The 17,177-nt window shown below is 39.0% G+C and overlaps 1 protein-coding gene across 2 annotated transcripts in view; it reads right to left on the bottom strand.

The window, feature by feature from the left end:
* Positions 1–935: 935 nt before the first annotated feature.
* LOC150086342 (rho GTPase-activating protein 44-like) overlaps positions 936–17,177 on the bottom strand; it is a 412,704-nt gene continuing 396,462 nt past the window's right edge. For both annotated transcript variants that reach the window (XM_090371315.1, XM_090371316.1), the window contains exon 17: positions 936–1,256. The gene's annotated coding sequence lies outside the window, so the exon portion shown is untranslated. The remainder of the gene's footprint in view (positions 1,257–17,177) is intronic.

The raw sequence follows: 17,177 nt of genomic DNA, 5'->3' as shown, positions 1-17,177 counted from the left end.
GCAGTGAAAAGTCTGAAAAATTCCGATGAGGAGGATGACTATTCCTTGGGCAATACTTTGATAAGTATAGAATCTGAAATCCAATTCCAATTAAGTGATTACACAGTTTTCCCTCACTGAAGTTCTACATTTCATTTTCATAAAAATTAAGACTTAAAACAAAAAAAATTCATAAAACATATTTGGCTATTCATTAAAACAACTGAGATATATCATGGCTAAAATTGCCACACAGTGGAAATTTCCAGTTTTTTCTAATAAAAATAAAGGACTACTATATCTTGTGGCAGGTATGGATGATGCCACCTGCTTGGCAGGTAGCAAGTGCACATAATAAATAAATACATCTTGTGTATAATAAATATATACTATTATTAAGCAATTCATTATACTAAATACAGCTTTTTTTCCAGTTGTGCTCTCCAAAATTAGTGGTGGTGGGAGATGGGGGACTGCATAAAAATAGAATAGAATTAATTTGAAAGTGGCATAGTCTCAATATGCAAATCTACATCCAACTATTAAATTCACATCAGCTATTCTATAGCTAACACTTAAAATTTCATAGAGGTTATACTGATTTGCATCACGATGTATTATAAAATCAAAAGTGAAAAATGCATTTGATAAATAGAAAGGTTTCATATCAGAAAGAATTTTCATTAGGATATATATTTTGAGTAATGGCCCACATTTACTGGCAGTTGAGAAAGGCAGTTATAATGCAAATCTCAAAAGAGACAGATTCTGTTATGATCTTTGAGCAATGTTTGATTATTCTAGTTCATACATCTTTCCAATATTTTCTTAGAACATCAATGTAAATAGCAGTTTCTAAATTAAAATATGCATAGCTGTCATGCACCTAACTAAATTCAAACTAACTGAATTCACTATGAAGTTGATGAAACTATGATCTTAATACTTTACATTATAACAGGAAAGCAGATGTTGCAAGTTGCTTTACTTCTTGGTATGACGTAGACAACTGTGCCATAAAGAGTTTTAGACAGTCAACCTTCATTTGCAATAACAATGTGAAATTTAACACTAATGTTTATGTACGACAGAAACTATAACAATAAGGAAGCTGCCACTTTCCACTCCTGTATACCACAATATGGCTTTGCAATATTCTTCAAAAAAGTTGTCCTTTTATAATTAACCTTTTGCATTCCAGCATCCTCTTCATGACTAGCATTTGAATATCTTCTGGAAGCAAGTAACAAAAAAAGTTTGCTATCATTACATCTCACCTGAAAATAAAATTATTTTCATTATATGAATAAACAAGTTTTTTTATGGCAATAAATTTTAGTTTAAACAAATTCACTACAAAATTTATTTTAATGATTTAAACGAATATCAATAAAGCACTGTAAATCACATAAAAAACAAATTAGCATAATACATTATATTACAAAAATATTATGACATTCTTTTTTAAGATGAAGCTTTCACTGAGACTCAGAAAGAATATTGAAAAAAACTGTATATCCCAATATTCAATATTTACTGAACTTTGTAATATACAGTAATAGCTTATGAATTTTTTCTGATACTTTTTCTTAAGAAATGTAATCTTAATAATTTGAATCTCAGTATGTTCCTCTACTTTTACTAAGTAATGCTTTACTAAGGTAAAAAAAAGGGGAAAAAATTCTTTCACTGTATTCCTCATAATCGAAGTCATTGTTCATATGGATGTCCTAAGGTTTATTTATTTATTTTATAAATAGAGATTTCTCTGTGCCATTTACAAGATTAGCAAAATGGATAATTCAAGACATGCAAGTTTAATTTCTGTAGTACGAAAATAAAATAGTAACAAACAATGCAAGCAAGCAAGCTTACATGGCATCAGCCAAAAAAAAACAAACCACACACTTCACACATCTGTACCCTCCTTGAATATTTTCAACTTATCCACTTCCACAACAACAGATGGAAGCCTGTTCCAACAATAACCACCTGCTGACTAAAGGAAAACTTCCACACATCTATACTGCAGCCAACCTGCCTGCCTCAACTTGAATTTATACCCCATCATGCGAGTAGTCTCAGTAAGTGGAAGAATGCCCTTCACATTCAGTCTACTCAATCCATTCAAGGCTTTAAACACCTCAATCAGATCTCCCTGCAGGTGTCTAGTCCCGAGAAGCTGCAATTTACAGAATGGAAGCTTTTCTGGGTAAGAGAACCATTTGTTCCCTTCCCCAAATTGGTTGTGTTTCTCTTCACCCATCCTACCAGTTCTACATCCTAAAGTGAGGCCTCCACAACTGTATACAGTACACAAGATGAGGCCTAACCATGGCCTTATACATAGGGATAATCACCTCCTTATCCCTGCTAGCAAAGTTTCTTTATATAATTGACAAGACAAGACCCAATGAGCTGTAATGGCAGTATATCTGTACTGCTCAGAGAATTTCGTGTCTTATTGCACAATTATCCCCAAGCCTTTTTCATTCTCTACATCCCTGAACGATAAGTTACTCTGGGGTTAGTACTACTCATGCGCAGTACCTTGCATTTCTCAAAGTTAAATTGCAACTGCCATTTTTCCCTTTGTTGACCCAATTTTCCTAGATCTTGTTGAAGTAGTACACCCTGATGACTGTCATAAACCACCCTGCCAATCTTTGTATCATATGCAACCTTAGACATCAATATCATTGATAAATATTTAAAACAACAATGGACCCAGCACTGAACTTTTGTTAACTCCACTAATAACATTAGTCCACAAAGAGCAGTGCCCAGTGATAACCACTCTGTCTTCTTCTACTTACCAATTCCTCCATTCAAAGCAGTAACTTGCCCTTAATGCCACATTGCTCCAGTTTGAACAGTATTCTATTCAGTTTGAACAGTATAGTATTCTATGTGCCAGTGTATCAAAAGCAGTCCTGAAACCCAAGTATATGTTGACGTTGACCAAGATTTTTGCAGCTCCTGTGAACGCTAAGTTTTCATTTATATTTAGTCATTTATTGACTTAGTTGTTATACTAAATTATTTTCTATAAGTAGCTTTATAGTTTTAGCCAAGCTTCGTGAACTATTTTTGAATTTAGATAGTGATTTTGAAAGTTAATACTTAGTGTCCGTAGATTTTATATTCATAACTTTCCGCCACTGTTATACAATACGGAATAGTGTAAGGTTTAACGTAAAACTAGATAGTGAAAATGTAGCACTGTATTAGAAATTTGTTAGATTAGAATAGTATTATCAATTAATCAGTAAAATTTATTAATCTTATTAAAGTTCATTAATTAAATTATACTTAATGGAATCATAATCGAGATTAGAGCAGCAAAGCAGAGTTCACAGAACAGCCAGAGTGCTGTGGCTCGTGGGAGACCTGAAGGGGGCAATTCTCCGACTCATCACAGTTTAAAACAATGCGCAAAATGTGAAATATTTGCAGAACTGTCTAGAACAGGACATGATCTAGCCAAGGAGGATGTCTTTGTGTGTGCTAGGTACAGAGACTGTAAAGAAATTAGGTGCCAACTCAGTGTTCTGATGGGCGTCTTTGAGAGTTTGAAGAGTAGGGTAAATGCCCTCAAAGAAATAAATGAGGGCCCATCAAGCTCTCAGCTGCCCAACTCAATGCCAGAGCTCACTCCTGTGCATCAGGCAACACAGAGGCAATCTCCAAAACAGCATGCGTTGGTCCCACAGGAACTAGTTATTGTCGGTGAATCTAGTGTCAGGGAGACGGGGAATATATTATACAAAAAGGATAGGTGGAAAAGGACCAGTGTATATTTGCCAGGGGCAACAGTTGATGATATTGTAGGGCAGATATCATCTTTTAAGGGTGCAAAAGGTGATATTGTTGTACACATTGGCGTTGTTGTTGTTGTTGTTATTATTTAGGAGCATTAGCAACTAAGGCCATATTGCTCTGGGGATAGGCGGTGGTTATTCCCTGACCTTTCCGCATCCTCAGTATTTGGTGGTGACGGGCTCGAACCGCGGTCTAATCAAGAAGCGTGTACTACGCACTGCTGCTCCTGCCCACCTGGCTACGGAGGCGCCGTACACATTGGCACTAATGACCTTAAGAGTAAGAGATTTGCAGATTTACTTAACAAGAACAGGTCAGTACTGGAAAAAAAAAGTCGCATTAGGGTTAAATTTGAAAGCATCTGCAATTCTGCCCAGACACGATAGGAGGGAGTACACGATGATAGCCTTCTCAATCAATTCGGCCCTGGAGAGATTGTGCAAGGCTCATGGGGTAGAGTTTTTTTCAGCGTGGTCTGTGCTTGCTAACAGGAGAGATTGCTTCTACAGGGATGGGATACACTTAAATAGAAAAGGTGCAAGAATATTTGTTGATGCTATTGAGGCAGTGTTAGGTGGGTTGGAAAACTGATAGCTTGGGGGGGAAACAGGCCAAAAGATTAATGGTAGCTGCAGGCAGAGGCGAAAGTGATTCTTGCACTACTTCTATTGTAATGAGCAGCAGCCTAGAGAGCAGCAAGTTGCTGGGGACTTCAAGAACTGTTTTGAGTCATCATGGAACAAGTAAATACATGGGCTGTGTTAGGGTAACTAACAGTAAGAATAATTGCATGTATACTTGCAATTAGTAAATAAAAAAGTATAGTAAATAAAACTGATGAATTTGAAGTGCTGATCAAGACATCAAAAGCAGATATTGTTGGGATATCAGAGACATGGTGTCACACAGATATAAGCAGTGCAGAATTGGAATTTAGGGAGTACAATGAGTAAAGAAAGGACGGACAGGGTAGGAAGTGAGGAGGGGTTATGCTGTTAGTTAAGAAACACAATCTAAAGAAGTGCATCCAGTTGACACAGGTAGACAGAGCAATGTTGAGTCTGTTTTATGTGACATAAACACTGGGAAGGTGAAAATGAGAGTAGGAGTATGTTATAGGCTCTAATGACTCATCAGAGTCATCTCATCTACTCATCAGAGTCATCTAATGTTGTACTCATCAGAGTCATCTAATGACTCTGATGAGTACAATGAACAGTTGTGTAGAGAAATAGAATGGGCCAGTAAATCAGAATGTCTTGTAATAGAGGATTTTAACCTTCCAGATATTGACTGGAACTTGTGGTTTGGTCACTCGCACGCTAGCAAGGCTTTTGTGGATTTATTGGAAGATTGTTTTCTACAGTTTGAGGGACAACCAGAGGGAGTAATACGCTTGATCTGATTATCAGTGGTGATTAATCATGCATTAAGAGTTTGGAGATAAAGGAACCGCTATGTGACAGTGATCATGGTGTACTGATGTGGGATTTACTTAAAAATGTAACTACCATCAATGGTAAAGGGAGGGATTTTTGTTTTTATAAAAGGTGACTACAGTGGGATCAACTGATGATGTTACCAATGGTGAATTCTAAATGGGAATTAAGAGAATTCCCATTTAGAATTCACCTTCAGGGAATTAATCTTGGAGACTACTAAGCTTTTCATACCAACTAAGAAATAATGTTCAAGGTTCAGGCCTAAATGGATGTCGGATGAATTAATGAGGCTCGTGGCAGAAAAGAAAAATGCATGGGCTGCATATAAATTATCAGGCAACACAGATGCCTAAAGCAGATATAAGCTAGTCTGTAATCAATCACAAAGGAGATTAGACTTTGATTTGATTTGATTTTGGGTTTATTGGCGCAAAAACAACTAAGGTTATACTGCGCCAAGAAACCGGAGATTAGACAGGCGAAGGTAAATTACCAGAAATCATTGGCAATGGACGCAAAGAAAAACAGCAAAGAGTTCTTTTCTTATGCAAACTCTAGAAGGAAGGGGATGAATCAGATTAGTCCACTTAACATAGATGGTTCGATTATTGATGATCCTGCTCTAGTAGCTGATAAACTGAATGAGTACTTTGCATCTACATTCAAACAAGAGTTATTCAAGGAGGGGAATGCCAGAAGTTTATCAAACTCTAATAAGTGATTTTGTAATAACTGAGAGCAAAGTGGACGAAAAATTGTTGAAGTTAAACATAAAAAGGGCACCTGGGATCTATCCAGTTATAATGAACGCGGCAGCAAGGGAAGTAAGCAAACCCTTAGCCATAATTATGGGAGCATCCTTAGAGTCAGGTGAGATGTGCCAATATAGCCCCAATTCACAAAGGGGATTCAAAGGGTGACACAAATCATTATAGACTTGTTAGTTTAACTTCTGTTCTGGGGAAAATAATGGCATCACTGGTTAAAGTAGTGATACAGATTGCAGTAATAGTTCAGACACAGCATGGGTGTGTTAGGGGAAGTCTTGTCTGGCCAATTCGATTGGATACTACAATGTGGTCACAAAGGAACTGGATGCAAAATATAATTTTGATATCATATACTTGGATTTCAGGAAATCTTTTGATACTGTTGCACATGGAAGACTACTGTACAAACTGGAACAGTGTGGCATTAAGGGCAAGTTGCCAGAATGGTTGTGTGGGAGACGACAGAGTGGTAATCAATGGACACTGCTCTTCATGGACTGATGTTATTAGTGGAGTTCCCCAGGATTAGGTGTTGGGCCCACTGTTATTTTGTTAATTTATCGATGACATTGATGAAGGTATATCAGGCTTAATGTCAAAGTTTGCAGATGATACAAAGGTTGCCTGGGTTGTTAATGACAGTAAAGATAGTATGCTATTGCAACAGGATCTAGAAAAGTTAAGCAAATGGGCTGAGAAGTGACAATTGAAGTTTAACATTGACAAATGCAAAGTACTGCATATGGATAGTAGTAACACAAAAGAAACATACCAACTGTGTGTTACTACAGTCAGGGAGGTGAAGAATGAAAAAGACCTGGGGATAATTGTGCAGTCAGATATGAAGTTCTCCGAGCAGTGCAGATGGGCTGCCAGAGCAGGTCATGGAGTTTTGTCAATGAGATATAGGAATTTTGCTAGCAGAGACAAGGAGGTGATTATCCCTTTGTATAAGGCAATGGTCAGGCCACATCCTTGAGTACTGTATACAGGTCTGGAGGCCTCATTTTAGGAAGGATGTAGAGTTGCTAGAACGAGTACAGAGAGGGGCAACAAGATTAGTGAGAGGAACAAAGTGGTGTGCTTATGAAGAAAGGCTTAAGTTCTGCAAGTTGCAGCAGCTGGAGACTAGGCACCTGTCTAGTCTCCAGCTGCTGCAACTCCGAGGTGTACAAGGGCTTGAATGGTTTGAGCAGGCTCAATGCTAATAGGATACTGATTCAAACTGAGGAAAGAAAGTTGTGCAATTGATGTGTGGAAGTATGCCTTTATTCAGTCTGTAGTTGATTGCTGGAACAGACTTTCATCTGTGTTGTGGAAGTTGATAGCTTAAATAAATTTAAGGTTGAAATAGACAAACATTTGGAGTGATCGGGTGGGTGAAATGGGAAGTTTTTTTTTTGGATGGTGTTGTATAAGCTTGCTTTCTTGTATCATAGTAACATATCACATTTGTTAGGCAAGACCACCCCTTAAAAAACCAAGCAGTTATTGCAGTATAATTGCATGCTGTCGAAATGCATTACTTCTTTAACCGGTGATTAAATTATTTTCCCAGAAAAGATGTTAAGCCAACAGGTCTTTTTTTTTTTTGGTCCCTTTATGAATTGGGTTATATAGTTGTACATCTCCAGTATATACAAACCTCCCGTAAATCCAAAACTGCTCTCATAATTATGGCTAAGTGTTTGCTTACCACCTTTGCTGTTTTAATTGAATAGATTCCTTCCACCCATCCTGCATTGTCATATAATGGGGAATTTTAACTTTCCAGATATTGATTGTGGATTGGTCAATTGAACACTAGCAAGCCTTTTATAGATTTATTGATTGAGTTCTCTATAATAGCAAGTCTGAAAGACAACCAGAGGGATCAATACTCTTGATCTCATTATCAGCAGTGATTTTTCATTTTTTAAGAATCTTTAGATAAAATAACCACTAGGTGGCAGTGATCACAGTGTACTGATGAGAGATTTACTTAAAGATGTAAGTACCATCAGAGATAAAGGGAAGGGTTCTTGCTTTTGTAAATGTGACTATGCCAGTCCCATACTGTTTTTAAATTCTATATGGTGGAACCCCTGTATAGAATCCAGTTAATCTTGGAAGCTTCTAGGTTTTTCATACCAACTGAGAAATACTGTTCAATGTTTAGGCCTAATTAGAAGTCAAATGAACCAACGAGACTCGTGGCAGAGAATAAAACTTCATGGATGCGCACAAATTATCACATGATACAGACACTTATGATGGATATAAGCTAGTCTGTAATCAGGTAACAAAGGAGGTTAGGCAAGTGAAGGTGGATTGCAAGAAATCATTGGCAAATGATGCAAAGAAAAACAGCAAAGACTTCTTTACTTATGAAAACTCTAGAGGAAAGGGGATGAATCAGATTGGTCCACTTTAGCATTAGTTGAGACATATGATGCAAGAAAGCAAGCTTATAGAGCATCACCCCCCCCCAAACCTCTTCCCATTTCACCCATCCAGTCACTCCAAATATTTGTCTAGTTTAGTCAAAATTTATTTAAGCTATCAACTTCCACAACAACAGATCTGTCTGTTCCAGCATTCAACTACCTGCTGGCTAAAGGCAAGTTTGCGCACATCTATTCTACAACTGTCTTTCTTCATTTGAATCTATGCTTTAATCTTAATCTGAGCAAGCCGGAGTATCCCATCAGCACTGAGCCTGCTCAAACCATTCAATGCATTGTACACCTCAAGCAGATCACGTCGCAGGTGCCTAGTCTCCAGATGCTGCAACATGCAGAATTTAAGCCTTTCTTAGTAAGAGAACCTTTCATTTCCCTTACCAATCTTGTAGCCCTTCTCTGTACTTTTTAGCATTAGCATTAGTAGAGGCATTTGATGCAAGAAAGCAAGCTTATGCAGCATCAGCCAAAAAAAAAAAAAAAAACCACTTCCACTTCACCCCTCTGTTCGTTCAAAATACCTGTCCAGCTGAGCCTTAAACTTATTTAAGCTATCAACTTCCACGACAAGGGATGGAAGTCTGTTCCACCAACCAACCACCCGCTGGCTAAAGGCAAATTTCCGCACATCTATCCTACATCTGTCTTTCCTCAATTTGAATTTATGCCCTCTCAGGTGATTATTCTGAGCGAGAGGTAGAATCCCATCAGCATTGAGCATGCTCAAACCATTCAAGGCCTTATACACCTCTATCAGATCACCTCGCTGGTGCCTAGTCTCCAGACACTGTAATTTGCAAAACTTAAGCCTTTCTTCGTAAGAGCACCCCTTTGTTCCATTCACTAATCTTGTTGCCCTTCTCTGTACTCGTTCCAGCAGCTCTACATCCTTCTTGAAATGAGGCCTCCAGACCTGTATACAGTACTCTAGGTGTGGCCTGACCATTGCCTTATACAAGGAAATAATCACCTCCTTATCCCTGCTAGAAACATTCCTATATATCATTGACAATACACCATGAGCTACTCTTGCAGCCCGTCTGCACTGCTCAGAGAACTTCATATCTGCCTGCACAACCACCCCCAAGTCCATATCATTCTCTACCACTGTCAGTGTAGTACCACAGAGTTGATACGTTGCTCTGGGGTTGCTGTTTCCCATGTGTTGTACTTTACATTTGTCAATGTTAAACTTCATTTGCCACCTCTCATCCCATCTGCTCAACCTTTCCAGATCCTGTTGCAGCAGCATAGTGTCAGTAGTGTCCTTGACAACCCTGCCTGCCTTTTTATCGTCTGCAAACTTCGACATTAAGCTTGATATACCCTCATCAATATCATTTATGAACACAGAAAACAATAATGGACCCAACACTGAGCCCTGAGGGACTCCACTAATAACATTAGTCCACGACGAGCAGTGTCCATTGATTACCACTCTCTGTCTTCTCCCCCTCAGCCACCCCTTTATCCACAGCAGCAATTTGCCTCCAATGCCACACTGCTCCAATTTGTGCAGTCTTCCATGTGCAACACTATCAAAAGCCTTTCTAAGATCCAAGTATATAATATCAAAGTTATTCCCTGCATCCAGTTCGTTTGTGACTGCATCATAGTATCCAATCAAATTGGTCAGGCATGACTTCCCCTTAACAAAACCATGCTGTGTCCGAGCTATAGCTGAAGTCTTGTCTAAATGATCCTGCAGTGCTTCTTTAACTAGTGCTTCCATTAATTTTCCTGGAACAGAAGTTAAACACACAGGTCTATAATTACTTGTGTCAGCCTTTGATCCTCCTTTGTGAATTGGGGTGACATTTGCACATCTCCAGTCTGTGGGTACCTCCCCTGAGTCCAAGGAAGCTCTCATAATTATGGCTAAGGGTTTGCTTACTTCCTTTGCTGCCTCCTTTAATATAACTGGATAGATCCCATCCACCCCGGGTGCCTTTCTTGTGTTTGTCTTTAACAATTTCTCCTCCACTTTACTCTCAGTTATTACACGATTCTCTAGCTTACTGCTAGAGTTGAATACACCTCTGGCTTTACCCTCGCTAAATAACTCCACATGTGTGAATGTCGATGCAAAATATTCATTTTGTTTGTTAGCTACCTGAGCAGGATCATCAACAGTTGACACATCGATATCAAGTGGACCAATCTGATTCATCCCCTTCCTTCTAGAGTTTACATAAGTAGAACTCTTTGCTGTTTTTCTTTGCATCCCTTGCCAAAGATTTCGCGTAATCTGCCTTCGCCTGCCTAACCTCCTTTGCAACTTGGTTACAGATCAACTTGTATCTATCATATGCTTCTGTGTCATGTGTTAATTTGTATGTATCCCATGCATGTTTCTTCTCTGCCATATGCCTCATCAGTTCATCTGACATCCATTTAGGCCTAAACCTTGAACAATATTTCTTAGTTGGTATGTAAAGCATAGTAGCTTCCAAGATAAGTTCTTTGAATGCTTCCCATGCCATATGCCTCATCAGTTCATCTGACATCCATTTAGGCCTAAACCTTGAACAATATTTCTTAGTTGGTATGTAAAGCCTAGTAGCTTCCAAGATAAGTTCTTTGAATGCTTCCCATTTTGCATTTGCTGTTGATAACATCATCAGTTGGTCCCACTGTATAGAATTTAAATACTGTCTCAGTCCATCATAGTCGCCTTTACGAAAGCAATAACCCTTCCCTTTACCCCTAATGGTAGTTACCTCTTTGAGTAAATCCCACTTCAGCACACTGTGATCACTGCCACCTAGTGGTTCATTTATCTGCAGATTCTTAATGCATGAAGAATCACTGCTGATAATCAAATCAAGAGTATTCCTCCCTCTAGTTGCCTCCCGAACATGCTGATGTAGAAAACAATCATCCAATAAATTCGCAAAAGCCTCGCTAGTGTGTGAGTGACCAGCCCCCAAATTCCAGTCAATATCTGGGAAATTAAAATCTCCCATTATAAGACTCTCTGATTTACTGGCCCACTCTATTTCCCTGTACAGTTTCTTATTATACTCATCAGAGTCATTAGGCCTATAGCACACTCCTACTCTCAATTTTGATCTCCCAGTGCTTATGTCACACCAAACTGACTCGACACTGCACTGTCCAGCGATGTCCACTGGCTTCACTTCCTTGGATTTAATGTATTTCTTAACTAATAGCATAACCCCTCCTCCCTTCCTATCCAGTCTATCCTTTCTGTAGACGTTGAACTCCCAAAATTCCAGTTCTGCATTCGTTATATCTGTGTGACACCACGTCTCTGATATCCCAACAATATCTGCCTTTGATGTTTTGAGCAATACCTCAAATTCATCAAATTTATTTACTAAACTCCTAGCATTGGTGTACATGCAAGTATACATGCACCTATTTCTATTCTTAGCTACCCTTACACAACCCATGTGTTTACTTGTGCCGCAATGACTCCCGGCAGTCTCTGAAATATCCTGCATCTTGTTTTTCAGGCTTCTGCTCATTCCAATAGAAGCAGTGCAAGAATCTCTTTCACCTCTGCCTGTGGCTACTGTTAATCTATTCGTCTTTGTCTCCCCCTAAGTTAGCAGTTTTTCGACCCACCTAACACTGCCTCGATATCATCAGCAAATGCAAATACTTGCTCAAGCAACTCTACATCCTTCTTAAAATAAGGCCTCTAGACCAGTACACAGTACTCAAGATGTGTACTGACAATTGCCTTATACAAAAGGATAATCACCTCCTTTTCCCTGCTAGCAAAATTCCTATATATTATTGATAATACCCAATGACCTGCTCTGGCAGCCTGTCTGCACTACTCAAAAAACTCCAATCTGACTGTACAATTACTCCCAGGTCTTTTTTCCCCCAGTTTTCTACCACTGTAAGTGTAGTGCCACAGAGTTCTGTGTTACTTCTACCCATATACAGTACTTTGCATTTGTCAATGTTAAACTTCATTTGCCATTTCTCAACCCATCTGCCCAACTTTTCTAGATCCAGTTTTCTAGATCCTAAATTCTGTCATTAACAAACCTGCCAACCTTTGTATCCTCTGCAAACTTTGACATTAAGCCTGATATACCTTCATCAATATCATTGATAAATATACAAAAGAACAGTGGGCCCAACACAGAACCCTGGGGGACTCCACTAATAACATCAGTCCATGAAGGGCAGTGTCCATTGATTACCACTCTGTTGTCTCTCACTCAACCAACCTTTTATCTATTGTAGCAACTTGCCCTTAATGCCACACTGCTCCAATTTGTACAGTAGTCATCCATGTGCAACAGTTTCAAAAGCTTTCCTGAAATCCAAGTATACGACATCAAAATTATGTTTTGCATCCAGTTCCTTTGTGACCACATTGTAGTATCGATTCAAACTGGTCAGGCAAGACTTCCCCTAACAAACCCATGCTGTGTCTGAACTATTACTGCTGTCTTGTCTAGGTGACACTGCATCACTACTTTAACCAGTGACACCATTATTTTCCATGAACAGAAGTTAAACTTAGGTCTATAATTATTTGCATCACCCTTTGAACCCCTTTGCAAATTGGGAATACATTTGTACATATCCAGTCTATGGGGATCTCCGCTGAATCTATGGTTCAGGGGAGATCATTAGCATTAGTAGCATTAGTTATGCTGAATCATTAGCATTAGTAGAGGCATCATATGCCTCTACTAATGCTAATGCCTAATATTCTTACCACGTGTACGCCATATCCAAAAATTTCATTACTTCATACAGCATGTCCCACCCACTTTTTCTTACTATCGAATACACCATGAATTGTCAAACTAATAGAGTAAGCTTATCTGCAAAATGTTCTAAACCTCCCAAACACTAACTAATTCATTTCACAAATATATGTGGTATCAATTCTAATCTCAACGATGTCCATTTCCACTTGCAGTCTGCCAAACCCCATGTACTTTTCCTGACAGAATCTCAGTTATCAGTTGATTCAACTACTGCTCATCTCAGTTGCCCAAATTATTCGCTGATTGATTCCTTTCGCCTCAAAGGTGGTACTTGTGCATATGTACGATTCAATATTCCCTGTCAGAGACTTGGTAATTTGGAATATCATCTTTTTGATCTTCTCTGGCTCAAAATCTCTCTACCTCATTGTATCAAATTCATCTGCTGTCTCTACGGTTCTCCCAACTCCACTAATCACTTGGAGCTGTTTGACTTCCTCTCTTTGCAACTTGACTTTCTCCAATCCAACTTTCCTAACAGTGAGGTAATTTTCCTTAGTGATTTTAATGTTCACAATTCCAGCTGGCTTCCGTTTTTTAGACACACTGACCCAGCTGGTCGAGATGCTGAGGCTTTTGAAATTACTAAAGACCTTGCACGATTCTTCATTTACCTACAAGAATATCGGACAATCCTAACCATACAGCGAACAAGCTTGATCTTTTTCTCACAAACAACCCTTCTAAGTACACGGTCAAAGTGAGAGATCCTTTAAGCACCTCAGATCACAACTTGGTGATTGTCTCTTCTCCAATGGAGTCTCTATCTCATGGTTATTCCCAACCTCGTAGTGTTTGGCATTACAAGAACGCAAATTGGGATGACCTGCGAGATTTCTTTTCTTATTTTCCTTGGTTGGATTACTTTCAAAACTTCTGATGTCAGCGTTTGCTCAGATCGTGACAGTGAAATTATTCTTGCAGGAATGGAATCATTTATCCCACACTCCATTTTAAAATCTCATCCTTTATCTAAACCTTGGTTTTCCAATAAATGTGCTAAGGCTCTTCAAGAGAAGAACGTTGCACATCGTAATTGGCTTGTTTCTAATTTTTCAGTTTCATTTTCTGTCTACACCAAAGCTCGCAACAATTGTAAACAGTTATTAATCAGTCCAAACTAGAGTTTGAACAGGCTAAGAGTAGAAAACTTGCTTCTTGCCCTAATGGTAGCCGAGAATTCTGGTCTCTTGCCAAAGCTATTGGCCGCAACTTTTGCCCATCTCTGCTCCCATCTAGCTCGGACACTGCATGGTTTTGTTAAGGGGAAGTCTTGCCCGACCAATTTGATTAGATACTATGATAGGGGTCACAAAAGAACTGCATGCAGGGAATAACTTTGATATTATATACTTGGATCTTAGAAAGGCTTTTGATACTGTTGCACAAGGAAGACTGGTGCACAAATTGGAGCAGTGTGGCATTGGAGGCAAATTGCTGCTATGGATAAAGGGGTAGTTGAGAGAGAGAAGACAGAGTGGTAATCAATGGACACTGCTCATCGTGGACTAATGTTATCAGTGGAGTCCCTCAGGGTTCAGTGTTGGGTCCATTATTGTTTTCTGTATTTATAAATGATATTGATGATGGTATATCAAGCTTAATTTCCAAGTTTGCAGACGATACAAAGGTTGACAGGGTTGTCAAGGACACTACTGACACTATGCTCTGCAACAGGATCTGGAAAGGTTGAGCAGATGGGCTGAGAGGTGGCAAATGAAGTTTAACATTGACAAATGTAAAGTACTACATATGGGGAAACAGCAACCCCGGAGCAACGTATAAACTCTGTGGTACTACACTGACAGTGGTAGAGAATGAAAAGGACCTGGGGTAATTATGCAGGAAGATATGAAGTTCTCTGAGCAGTGCAGACGAGCTGCAAGAGTAGCTCATGGTGTCTTGTCAATGATAAATGGGAATTTTTCTAGCAGGGATAAGGAGGTGATTATTCCCTTGTATAAGGCAATGGTCAGGCCACACCTTGATTACTGTATACAGGTCTGGAGGCCTCAATTCAAGAAGGATGTAGAGCTGCTGGAACGAGTACAGAGAAGGGCAACAAGATTAGTGAATGGAACAAAGGGATACTCTTATGAAGAAAGGCTTAAGTTTTGTAAATTACAGTGTCTGGAGACTAGGCACCAGTGAGGTGATCTGATAGGTGTATATAGCCTTGAATGGTTTGAGCATGCTCAATGCTGATGGGATTCTTTCTCTTGCTCAGAATAATCACCTGAGAGGGCATAAATTCAAATTGAGGAAAGACAGATGTAGGATAGATATGCAGAAATTTGCCTTTAGCCAGTGAGTAGTTGGTTGGTGGAACAGACTTCCATCCCTTGTCGTGGAAGTTGATAGCCTAAATAAATTTAAGGCTCAGCTAGACAGGTATTTCGAACGAACGGAGGGGGTGAAGTGGTAGTGTTTTTTTTTTTTTTTTTTGGCTGATGCTGCATAAGCTTGCTTTCTTGCATCATATGCCTCTACTATTACTAATGTCAACAAATATCTTCTTTCGTCTTCTCAAGCTCCAACCCAAGCACGGTACTAAGTACTACAGGTTCTAATACCTCTTGTGTTTGGGGTTTACATAAAAAAAAAAAAAAACCTGAGCAGAATCATCAACAGTTGAACCATCAATATCCAGTGGGCCAATCTGATTCATCCTTTTCCTTCTAGAGTTTACATAGGTAAAGAACTCCGTGTTGGTTTTTTTTTTGCATCCTTTGCTAAGGATTTCTCATAATCTGCCTTTGCCAGCCTAATCTCCTTTGTGACTTGGTTACAGATCAGCTTATATCTATCATAGGCTTCCATGTCACCCATTAATTTATATGTATCCCATGCATTTTCTTCTCTGCCACATGTCTCATTAGTTCATTTGACATCCATTTATGCCTAAACCTTGAACAATATTTCTTAGTTTGTATGTAAAGCCTAGTAGTTTCCAAGATAATTTCTTTGAATAGTTCCCATTTTGAATTTGCTGTTGGTAACATCATCAGTTGGTTGCACCGTATAGAAATGAAATACTGTCTCAGATCACCGTAGTCACCTTTACGAAAGCAAAAACCCTTCCCTTTACCCTTGATGGTAGTTACCTCTTTGAGTAAATCCCACTTCAGCACACTGTGATCATTGCCACCTAGTGGTTCCTTTATCTGCAGATTCTTAATGCATGAAGAATCACTACTGATAATCAGATCAAGATTATTACTCCCTCTAGTTGCTTCCCGAACATGCTGATGTAGAAAACAATCATCCAAAAAATCCACAAAAGCCTTGATAGTGTGTGAGTGAACAACCCACAAATTCCAGTCAATATCTGGGAAATTAAAATCCCCTATTATAAGACTCTCTGATTTACTGGCGCACTCTATTTCCCTGTACAGTTCCTTATTATACTCACTGGATTTATTAGGCCTATAACACACTCCTACTCTCAATTTTGATCTCCCAATGCTTATGTCACACCAAACTGACTCGACACTGCACTGTCCAGCGATGGCAACTGGCTTCACTTCCTTGGATTTTATGTGTTTCTTAACTAATAATATAATCGCTCCTAACTTCCTATCCTTCCTGTACACATTGTACTTCCCAAATTCCAATTCTGCACTGCTTATATCTGTGTGACACCATGTCTCTGATATCCCAACAATATCTGCCTTTGATATTCTGGGCAATACCTCAAATTTATTTACCAAACTCCTAGCATTGGTGTACATGCAAGTATACATGCACCCGTTTGTATTCTTAGCCACCCTAATACAATCCATGTGTTTACTTGTACTGCAATGACTCCCAGCAGTCTCTGAAATACCCTGTATCCTGTTTTCCAGGCTGCAGCTCATTCCAATAGAAGCAGTGCAAGAATCACTTTCACCTCTGGCAGTGGCTACTGTTAATCTATTATTCCTCGTATCCCCCAATGCTAGCAGTTTTCCGACCCACCTA

Source organism: Mastigoproctus giganteus, chromosome 4, assembly GCF_048544385.1.
Source record: "Mastigoproctus giganteus isolate SK-2022 chromosome 4, ASM4854438v1, whole genome shotgun sequence".
Classification (NCBI taxonomy): domain Eukaryota; kingdom Metazoa; phylum Arthropoda; class Arachnida; order Uropygi; family Thelyphonidae; genus Mastigoproctus; species Mastigoproctus giganteus.
Note: the sequence above shows the minus strand (reverse complement) of the source record. Positions and strands in the feature narration are given on the sequence as shown.